Source organism: Tachysurus fulvidraco, chromosome 5 (genome assembly GCF_022655615.1).
Source record: "Tachysurus fulvidraco isolate hzauxx_2018 chromosome 5, HZAU_PFXX_2.0, whole genome shotgun sequence".
Taxonomy (NCBI): Eukaryota; Metazoa; Chordata; class Actinopteri; order Siluriformes; family Bagridae; genus Tachysurus; species Tachysurus fulvidraco.
Window position 1 is genome coordinate 359,381 of NC_062522.1, and position 10,742 is coordinate 370,122.

At 38.8% G+C, this 10,742-nt stretch overlaps 1 pseudogene; it reads left to right on the forward strand.

The window, feature by feature from the left end:
- LOC113651644 overlaps nucleotides 1–10,742 on the forward strand; it is a 125,999-nt pseudogene that overhangs the window by 95,098 nt on the left and 20,159 nt on the right.

Below are 10,742 nucleotides of genomic sequence, written 5' to 3' on the forward strand. Positions count from 1 at the left end.
CCCTACGAAGCCTCACTTGTGGTCTGGTGCACCAAATTCCCCTTAAAGGTTTAAAACCACACTTCTTCCTTTTGTCATTTTAAGGGCTTTTCTGTTTCTCTAATCTCTTAATAGTTTTAGCTTTTTCCTGCCTAAATATAAAAACTGTGCTCTTTATTAAGCACAACATTTCCTTCACCATGTACACTTAACTTTTACACTCAACTTAGTTGCAATTTGATGTCTTATGGATTATTTTCTGCCCTTCTCTTGCTCTTTCTCTAAAATACATAAGCTTATTTTTACATTTTTCTTTGCTCCAAACCTCTTTAGCATTTGCCTTATTTATTCTACATTTATATACTGTTTGTAAGTGATATAGTGTGTGTGATTATGTTTTTCTTCAGACTCTACTTAAATGTACTACTTAGACTTTAATGACCCACTTCAGCTACACCATAAGCACATAATATAACATTTAAACTTTCCCCCTTCTACATTTTATCAACAACAGCTGAGAGCATCCTAACCAGCTTTATCAGAAAGCTATACAGAGGGCAATACAACACCAAGTAGATTATTATTACCCCAATTCCTACCATTGATGACGTCCCAGAAATTTGCAACTCCATGTCTTTGAGGACAACAATCACCTCATCAACACAATTGTTGTGTCACCTAAACTCCAGTGTCACCCAAATGGGGATGAGGTTCTCTTTTGTTTCCTCTCGAGGTTTCTTCCTCTTCCATCTAAGAGAGTTTTCCCTTGCCACAGTCGCCTCAGTCACCTCAGACTTGTTCATTGGGAATACATACAAACATGATAAATGTCTCTATATTAATATATTAATCTTTGTGTAATATCAAACTGTATTATGTTTTTTTTTTTGCTGCTTTGAGACAATGTCTATTGTTAAATGTGATATACAAATACAATTGAATTGAATTAAATTGAAGTGGTGTCTGTGTCATTCACCCAGCGCATAAACTGTTTACCCTCCTACTTTCTGTGATGATGTTTAAGTGTCTGCAGTCCAAGACCAGCAGGCTAAGGACCAGCTGTTACTCCACAGTAGTCTCCATACTGAATTCTTCAAGTAACTAAACCTCCCAGTGACAGTAAAATCCCCCTTCACACTGATGAACCCCTCAGAACTGCAATAAATCTCTATATATGTTCTTTGCATATTCAAATATATAGACCTTATTTTGTATATGCATAACTATACTGTATAGTATATATACTTTACAGTCTTGTATGTATATGTGTGTATGTATTCTCTTAATATGTAGATATATACAGACTGGACAAATTCAGGACTTGTTTGTGCCATTACCCTTTCTTTTGTCTTCGCCACATTCAGAGTTCTCCCCACACTACCTCACAGAGCAGTCGTATACATATGGTCTTACTGCAATGCTTTCTATCGGGTTGCCTACCTGCTAAACAGCTTGCCCAAGTAGCACAAACAGTGTTCAACATCCTTGGTCACTCATAAGTAAGCATTTTAATAAACCAAAGCCAAGTAACAGAATATATAGACCCATTTTTAGTTAACATTGGCTAAGCCATTTCTCATATTTCTGTCTGCCATTCTATTAACCTATAAAAAAATAATTATATAATGTAGATTAAATATTTATGCTTTTTGAAGCATGGAGCCTTTAACAGAGGAATGGGGACCACTAACATTGCAGATGGGTGGCCATCAGCTCTGAGAGTGAACAGAATTCAGTTGTTATATTTATTATATAATGGTAGTCTATTTACAGGAAATACAATGGCCTTTATACGCTATGATACTGCAACACATCTGCAGTTCTCTGAATTTCAAGGCCACATTAATTCCATGTTGTCACTGTTACCTGTTGTAATGTAGCTGTGGACCCTGCTCAGGATGGAGGTATGGTGTGATGAGCCATAGTTTACAGGAATAACATATTCCATAACAAGTGGCACTGCCTCAGGCTGCTCTCCGTCAGTATCCTGGCATCATGTGCTGTTCAAGGCCATTTAACAACAATGTCTAAAATTCTGTAAAATCTTCTTTCCATTTATAGGACTATTCATTTTTTGAAGGTGCAATAATTCTGACATGGGTTCTATAATTGACTCAGAACATGGTGAAGGCCTGACATACTGTATTTATAACTGCCATTTTTTAGCCTTTTTTTTAGTGGAAAAGAAATAAACGACAACACAATATGAGTTTCTGAAAGCGCTGTAATTGCTTATAGAAGGTTGTGATATGCACAAGTAATCACTGCTCAGTCTGGAAGTGTTAGTGAACCAATACAAGTCCTCAGAGATGTGGATCCCCAGGAACTTGAATCTCATAACAGGTTCAACCATCTACCAATTGCTGTGAAAAAGGGTGTGTGTGTTACCTCTATTTTTGAACTGAATAGCTCAATTTAAGGGTTAAGATGCTTTGTGAATAACTTTGATTAAAATATTATTTTTAATTTTAGGGGCATTTTTATTTTTTTTTCTTAATCACAAGAAGTGAGCCTTTACATAAAGAATTTTCATAAATACAGGTGTAAAATGTATAAAAATGTAATCTGAAAATAGACTGATGTGTAAAAATGTATGATTAGGTATAAACACATTTTAAGGATTGTACATGACTATGGTATTGAACTTTCTTATATTTTAAATGTGTATAACATTATGAGCAGCACAATGTCTGGAAGAGGCAAAGGAGGTAAGGGACACGATGAAGTCGGTGCAAATCTTTACTTTACGATCCTTTGGAAATCTTCATTATTCATTAGTGATTTTTTTCTCATATAGCCAGGTACTTGTAGCAAATAAACATATTAGAATTTTACTGATCTGTTTTAAGGAATGGCTGGAGGCAGGCAGAATGAAATTCATATGTGGAAGTTTAATGAAGAATACACAGAGTAAATAATCCCAAAACAGAGAGAAAAGAGCAATCAGTACCCAGAGCAGAGAATCAGTTGTGGGATGTGGTTAAGGCATTCGACTACTTATCGGATGGTCATTGGTTCGAATCCCAGGTCCACAAAGTTGCCACTGCAAGGCCCTTAACCCTCAATTGCTCAAGTGTATAAACTGAAATCAGAAAAATGTAAGTCACTAAATGCTAAATGTGTCTGCTAAAGCTGTAAATGTAAATGAATCAGTACCCAGGGCAGAGAATCTGTACACAGAGCAAACAGAATGTGGAGCAATCATGTCCAAAAATGCTAATCCAAAACACATGAATCAAAAATACAGAAACAATGGTTAAAATACAGAAAGGCAATAACATGGTTTAGTAATAGTAACAATACCCCCGTGGACGATACCATGTACATGTGAATTTAACTCCTCAACCTCGGAATTGCTCAAAAGTCGGGAGATTTGTCTCCCCCTGGCGGACAGAGTTAGGAGTCACTGTTAAAGCCGTCACATATGTACAATTTATGTAAGCGTAATTACATCATTAAATTTATAAATCTATGAAACCAACTTTTGTCGTCCTTTTTGATTTTTACTTAAAATATTAACTGACACACAAACTCTAAAGTTATGATAACGCTCACTGAATTAAAGACCAGCATGACCCATTGAATTATTTCAATTAATAGAATACACATTAAAATCCCAGGAGAGCTGGAATCTGTCTCTTTTGTGTCTGTGATGGTGGGGAAACACTGGCCATACTGTATAAATTTTATTGTCCTCAGATATATGCATGAAGGAATCACAAAATTATGCTACAATTATTATCATTATTATTATTATTATTGTATTAAAATACATTTCTATGACTGAGCGTGTATAATTTAAGTGCACTTTCATATTTTATATTGCACTTTATACATTAGAGTCATTCAGTACCCAGTTATGCAAAAGGGTTCAACAACAGTATATGAAAGCAGCCAGTATGGAGTTCTAAATGAGTTCTACAAACAAAAAGAGAAAAAGAACAAGACTCACATTGTTTGTTTTAATATCTACATTTTAAGGTTATTTCAAAGTTAAAACGTGATAAAAATTCTGAGACCACTGTAAAGTGGATTTGGCCAAATGCAGAATGAATCTTTATTGTAATCTTATAAAATAAGAGAGATTGTAAAAATTATGTGTTTTGATAATTAAATATGTTAACTGTTATATAGAAGAACGCTGATTAAAATGGGGGGGGGGGGGCAGTACATTAACAAACTGCAACCTGTGTAAAAGGCAAATTCTACAAATTGGGAAGAACCAAACATTTTAACACCACAAACATTATCAGACAAAGGAATATGAGCAGTTTACAAGAGCGCTAAGAGAGAGTGGGAGAGTTCCACTAAAGTGCCACTCACTTTGCTGTCGGTAACAGATGTTTTTAAAGACAGCAACTCTACTGCAAGGACAGTAAGAAGCATGAAGAAATATAAGACAAAATAATGGAATTCATATGTTTTGATCATAAACCGCTGTCTATTGTGGAAGACAAAGGGCTCCGGTGACTCATGTCCTACTTGGATTCACGTTACACTATGCCAGGGTGAAAATATTTCACGGATGGATAAATGCTGCAGTTAAACCAAACAGTGTTTACACATGTCGACAGTCTTAGGAAGGACAACATAGTTAGTTTCATGAGTGACATTTGGAGTGCAAGTGCATGTCCCATGTCCATTGTGTTGCACTCTAGGGAATCAGACATGGAAAGAGGCATTGAGGGTTTATTGAAACACACTGGTGGTGTTGGGTATGAGAGGGGGAGTGAAGGAGACAGTGCAGTCCAAAACAGAAAGGCTAAGGGTCAGATGTCTTCAAAGTGTAGAAGGAGAGAAGGATTTTGACCCAGGCGCGTGGCTCGGCTCAGCTAAGCAGGCAGACGGCACGTCCTCTTCTAGCAAATCTGTGGGAAAAAATCTTTTTTTGCTCATCTTGTTCTGTGTGGATTATTTTCTGCTTATGAAAGTCCTTGTGTGGCCTTGTGAAAGCCCTGATAGACTCGTTGGGCTCTCTTCTTTGGGAGGTTCAACTTTGCTCTGTCCTACCAGCTGGGGCCCAAAAACAGCAAGCCCAATGTTCTCTCCAGTCAGTTTTCTCATGATATCTCTGAGGCCACCACTGAGTACCTCAGTCACCATTTGGGACCTCCGGCTGGGCATAGAAAGAAGAGTTCACAAGCCGTGTCAAACTTGCCTGTTCCCGATGACTGTCTGGAGGATAAAATCTGTTACTGGTCACCTCCGTTCCCGAGTTCTCAGGTGATGTCAAAATTCCTGTCTCTTCTGCCACCCCAGTTTCCCTCTGGCCTTATTGGTTCTCCAGCAATGTTCCTTGTGGCCCTCAATCAGACAATTTGAATTTGTTGCTGCCTGCCCACTATGTACCCAACACAAGAGTCTCCTTCGGCCCCTGCCAGTCCCTTGTCTTCTGTGGTCTCATATGTCTTTAGATTTCATCACCGGTCTTCCTCTTCTGCTGGCTGCTCCACCATTCTCTCTGTGGTTGATCGCTAATATAAGCTTGTCCACTTTGTTCCCCTGCTCAAATTTCCTTCAACCAAGGAGACAGCCAAGCTCCTCCTTCAGCACATTTTCCGACTCCATGGCATTCCCCAGAACATACTCTCCGACCGAGGACCCCAGTTTACTTCCAACTACTGGAAGGAATTTTTCCAGCTCTTAGGCATCTCCATCAGCTTCAACTATTCCAGATCATGAGTGGAGAACAATAGTGGTTGATAGCCAATAGGCTGCTTGAGAAAGCGGCCACAACTCTCTGCCCTCTGCCGCCAACTGTGTGTCCCCTTTTCAAGCAGCCTATTGGCTATCAACCACTATTGTTCTCCACTCATGATCTGGAAGCCTCGGTTCCTTAGGAAACTCAAGTAACTTGGGGTTTTGAGCCTTTTCAAATTTTTGCTCATCTTTTTCCATGTGGATTATTTTCTGCTTCTGAAACTCTGTGTCTATTGTTTCCCATGTGTGAATTAAGACCTGTTCTGGTGGAGTATTATTGTTTATTATTGGAGTATATTGTCCTGCTTTTGCCTCGTGCCATTTTTGTTAATTTTGTCTCCTGTTTGGATTTGTGTCTGAACAGTTTCCTAGGATTAAACTATTATTAAACTTTTATCGGATTTTAAAATCTTTTTATCGGATGTTTTTTCTGCATTTAAGTTCCTCTCTCTGAACTCAGTTGTGATCATAAAGATTATCTGTTTCTAGGAGGAGACTTTAGCTGCACACAAAATGAGTCAATTGAGTCGCATGGGAGCTTTGGTATATACACTAGTTTAAGTTGCCTGACTATTCATATTACTTGATAAACATAACAGCTAAACCTGTTACAAAGATATTAATTATTTTTTATTCTTTTTTTTAATATATTCTTCCTTTAAAGCTGTTTTGAGATGATGTCAATAGTTAACAATGCTATACAAATAATTTGAATCGTTTTGCTTAATGGCCTGTGGCATGTCTCAAGCCATGACGGTGTCTCGTTCCCTTCTCAGGGAATAGTGCTACATATGTAAACTGAGATGTTTTTCAGTCTAATAACAGAGAACACTCTCGCAAATGCAGAAACAGTGCAATAAGCCAAAAACACAACAGAAATGTTTACAAAAAAGAAACGGGTTATCAGGAATGATGAAAACATCTGGTGGTCAAGAATAAGACTAAAATCAGAAAGTAGGAATGATCTCAATAGCTACATCTTTTGTTCTCCCAATGTCTTTATTTTAGGTTCCTTCATCACTTTTTTCCAAACTATTATTTACTAACATAAAAACAATTTGCACACTAATCCTCACTAAGATTAGGATGCTTGTTCTCATTAGGAGAAAACAAGGCAAAAAGTTAAAAACAATAATGTGACTAAAAATATGAATGTAAAAATGTATAATAAAAATAAGTATTATTATTTTTAATGATCTGCCTTTATTTTTGCAATTTTTTAATGTTTATCGCAAGCTCTGAAACAAAGTCATGAGTCGAAAGTCAAGAAGCTTTTATTGTCAACCATATATACAGTATATATATACACCATATATGAAATGTACTGTTACAGTACACAGTGAAATGAGACAACACCATTGTGCTACATTAAACAAAGACGGAGCTAAGGATACTATATCGATTATAAAATCATGTGCGGGATGTAAGATTTTTTTTCTACACTTTTAAATTGTGTTCTCTTTATTTACAGCTTTGTTAGTTTTCAGAAGTTGCAAAAGTTTTTATTTAACCTGATCGATGACTTCCAATTAATCTGCAATAAACAAATCACCCGATTACAAACCTTTAAAAGTATAATCACTTTGTTTTATATCATGGCTTTTATAATCCCATGGAATACTGTCTGATAACAATCCATTGTATTGTCTTGTAACTTAATGTCTGCACTGTTTTTTGTCCTGCACTGTCTTTTGTCCTGCACTGTCTTGCTTGTCTTGTCCTGCACTGTTTGCACCAGGTTGCACAGTTGCACTTTATGTGGCTAAGACTACTTACATGTCCTTAGCCCTGTCTTTGTTTTATGTAGCACCTTGATCCTGGAGAAACGTTGTCTCATTTCACTGTGTACTGCAACAGCTATATATGGTTGAAATGACAATAAAAAGCTTCTTGACTTCTTCTTGACTTGACTTCCATGTTTGCTCACGCATGTGCTTGTGTGTGTTTATTACCCTATCTCATTACTCTTTGCCCTTGGGGGCAACCGAGCAGCTCCGTTTTGTCCTGAGAGGAAAATAAAACAAAGTGAGTATCTAAATTTAAAGTTACAATATATAAACACACAGCATTTACACCAGATAAAGATGAGTTTTGTTGGTTTGTACTGAAAATCTCAATGTAGGTGTTGTTTTATGACACGGCTGATAGAGGGTTTGACTTAACAAACATATGTTGAAGTGAAGCAATGTGTGTCCTGCAGAAGGAACCATTACCACCAACATGAGTGTGTATAGGATACAGAGATTAAATTTAAAAGATACTTTTACATTCATCAGGACTGTGTAGTATGTAGCATTAATGATGGGAAGTCCGGTTCTTTCGGACAGTTCGTCTTAATGAACCAGTTCAAAAATCCAGTTCACTAGTTCATTTATGTCCTACGTAATGACGTCATTCACAATGACGTAATGACGTAAATTCCTTCATCCCGCCGCTGCCGGCAGATACTAATATAATCAATTTAACACATTCTAAAAGTTCTTTGTAATCATAACTTTAGTTGAATACGTTTCTTACATTTAAGTTTTGCAACTAAAACACAGTACAGGAATTGATGTACAAACGTGGGTGTTTTACGTGTCTTAAAGATATAAAGTTTAGCTAATCTTCATCAACTTACAAAAAGCGGCATATAAAAATACAGACTAACCTGCACAACAGTCAATAGTAAGGTTCTCAGTATGTCTGATGCGTCCAAAAGAAACAGTTCTCAGTTCAGTGTACTAATGATTCGTTGTATCGGTTCAGTGACTCACGCATGCGCAGTATCAACAGCTTAACGGTTCTCGGATGTGTCCGAAAGAAACAGTTCTCAGTTCAGTGTACTGATGATTCGCTGTATCAGTTCAGTGATTCACGCATGCGCAGTAACAACAGCTGGAGCTCACAGTTCTCTCAGCACAACGTCTCAGTTCAGTGTACAGGAGTTACATATACTCCGGGACATTAGTTCATTTAGAGTCGGAGGGGCTGTCAGGCATGACCGAAAGTGAGTAACTTTAGTAACTTGTGGATTTGATTTGTAACAGTCTGATTTGGTGAACTGGTTCGTCCAGTTCACTAAAAATAACCGGTTCAAAAAAATTATTCGTTCATGAACCGGCCATCAATATGTAGCATAAGCACAGCATAGCTTTGAGTCAGTTAACTCTACAGGCGTTAAGACCCAGCTGTGTCAGTTAGATGTGATGGGACTTTTGGGACATTTACATTTACAGGATTTGGCAGACGCCCTTATCCAGAGCGACGTACATAAGTGCTTAAATCTCTAACATTGAATACATTAATTCTGGTTCACTAGGTTACATACTTAAGATACCATGAGTTTAAAACATTTGTTCAAAGTTACAATGAAAAAGTGTCAGGTTTTTTGTTTTTTTTTTAAATGCAAAAGATAAGGAAAGAAATGCTAGTTGAAGTGTTTCCTGAATAAGTAGGTCTTCAACCGCCGCTTGAAAATAGCCAGTGACTAAGCTGTCTGGACCTCTAGGGGAAGTTCATCCCACCACCTTGGTGACAGAAAACAGAGAAGAGTCTTGTAGTATACTTGCCTCTTACCCTGAGAGATGGTGGGACCAGTCGAGCAGTGCTGGTAGATCGGAGGTTGCGGGGTGCAGTGCGAGGAATGATGAGGGCTTTGAGGTAAGAGGGAGCTGGTCCATTTTTGGCTTTGTAGACCAGCATCAGTGTTTTGAATCGGATGCGTGCAGCTACTGGAAGCCAGTGTAGGGATCGCAGCAGCGGGGTGGTATGCGAGAACTTTGGCAGGTTGAAAACAAGCCGGGCAGCTGCATTTTGGATCATTTGCAGAGGACGGATTGTGTTCATAGGTAGACCTGCCAGCAGTGCATTGCAGTAATCCAAGGGACAAGGGACTGAACAAGTACCTGATCAGTCTGTGTGGGGAAAAATGGCCAAATCCTTCTAATGTTGTAGAGAAGAAACCGACATGAGCGAGTCACATTAGCAACATGAGAGGAAAAGGACAGTTGATTGTCCATGGTTACCCCAAGGTTGCGAGTTGTGGCTGAAGGGGAGATCAGATCGTTGTGCAAGGATATAGCAAGATCATGACCTGGGGATGAATCACCTGATGAACAGCAGTTCAGTTTTGCTAGGATTGAGCTTTAACTGATGAGCAGTCATCCATGATGAAATTTCTGCCAGACATGCTGAGATCCGGTCAGAAGCTGTGGCATCTGAGGGTGGGAAAGAGAAGATAAGTTGTGTATCATCAGCATAGCAGTGGTAAGAGATCCCATGTGATGAAATAACTTCCGCAAGAGAGTGAGTATACAGGGAGAAAAGAAGAGGACCAAGTACTGAGCCCTGTGGGACGCCAGTGGAGAGTCTGCGTGGAGCAGATGTCACTCCCCTCCATGTTACCTGATATGAGCGTCCTTCCAGGTAGGAGGCAAACCATTCCCAAGCTGATCCACAAATTCCAAGACTCTTGAGGGTGGATAAGAGAGTCTTGTGGTTGACCGTATCAAACGCTGCTGAAAGGTCAAGGAGGATAAGGACGGATGATAGTTTGGCTGATCTAGCAGTATGTAGCTTCTCAGAGACATCCAAAAGGGCTGTCTCTGTGGAGTGAGCTGCTTTAAAGCCAGACTGTTTGGGATCTTGGAGGTTGTTCTGTGAGAGATAGACAGACAGTTGATTATAGACAATGCGTTCAAGAATTTTTGAAAGAAATGAGAGAAGTGATACCGGTCTGTAGTTACTGATGTCTGATGGATCCAGAGCAGGTTTCTTTAGGATGGGAATAACCCTTGCTCTCTTGAAAGTAGTTGGTACCTGACCAGATGCTATGGATCTATTGATGATAGTGGTAATGAAGGGCAGAAGGTCTTGTGAGATGGTCTGGAGCATAGTGGTAGGGAGTGGATCCAATGGGCAGGTTGTAGGATTGCAGGACTGGATGAGTTGTAAAATCTCTTCTGCTGCCACAGTTGAGAAATGTGACAACAAAGGTGTAGGGGAATGCATACTCTGAGATGTAAGTGCAGTCGGGGCTGAAGTGAAGGTCCGGCAGATTTCCTCAATCTTCTCCTGGTAGA